Source organism: Haliotis asinina, chromosome 6, assembly GCF_037392515.1.
Source record: "Haliotis asinina isolate JCU_RB_2024 chromosome 6, JCU_Hal_asi_v2, whole genome shotgun sequence".
Taxonomy (NCBI): Eukaryota; Metazoa; Mollusca; class Gastropoda; order Lepetellida; family Haliotidae; genus Haliotis; species Haliotis asinina.
Genome location: NC_090285.1, coordinates 68,272,501 through 68,273,710, shown reverse-complemented (window position 1 = coordinate 68,273,710; position 1,210 = coordinate 68,272,501).

Here is a 1,210-nt window from a genome sequence, read left to right as displayed (position 1 = left end):
CATCATCTAGAGACGATACTCTGATTTTCTTTAGTTTAGTACATATATAGTTTGACCTACTGAAACTAATATGCCCTCTGCAGTAATGACAGTTCTATCAAGATGCTCATGTACACCACTCATGCGTATACAGTTTGATGATGTAAATCCCAACACGTGTCATTCTTCTACCTATAAAATACAACCTGAAGTGGAATAAAAAAGATTTAAAAACAACAACAACAACAAAAACCCCTTTGTGTATCTGTAATGGTTTGCTGTAACGTTGTGGATCTGTAGTGGTTGCTGTAACGTTATGGATCTGTAATGGTTGCTGTAACGTTATGGATCTATAATGGTTGCTGTAACGTTATGGATCTGTAATGGTTGCTGTAACGTTATGGATCTGTAATGGTTGCCGTAACGTTGTGGCTCTGTAGTGGTTGTTGTTGTAAGGCTGTGAATCTGTAATGGTTGCTGTAACGTTATGGATCTGTAATGGTTGCTGTAACGTTATGGATCTGTAATGGTTGCTGTAACGTTGTGGATCTGTAGTGGTTGTTGTAATGGTTGGTGTAACATAGTGGATCTGTAGTGGTTGTTGTTGTAACGCTGTGAATCTGTAATGGTTGCTGTAACGTTATGGATCTGTAATGGTTGCTGTAACGTTATGGATCTGTAATGGTTGGTGTAACTTAGTGGATCTGTAGTGGTTGTTGTAATGGTTGCTGTAACGTAGTGGATCTGTAGTGCTTGCTGTAATGGTTGCTGTAACGTAGTGGATCTGTAGTGTTTGCTGCAATGGTTGTTGTAACGTAGTGGATCTGTAGTGCTTGCTGTAATGGTTGTTGTAACGTAGTGGATCTGTAGTGGTTGCTGTAGTGGTTGCTGTTACGTAGTGGATCTGTTTTTGTTGTTGTCACTTTGGGGATGAGTAATGACAGCTGACGGTATCAGTCGATACATGATTAGTTACAGGATGTACACAATGATACTCATAGTACTTCTACAGCTCTTCCCAATATATCTCTCTCTTCTTGAAGTGTGTATGTGCGTGGGAGAGTGCGGGCGTGCGCGTGTGTGTAAATCCATACTCTATACCCCCATCCCACATTCCCCCCTGGACATCTATAATGATTGATTATGGTAATATTTAGAGATGTACTTGGTCTCTGACACCTGTGACATGGACTATCGTAGGACTATAGGGCACGCGCAGAGCCAATCCACG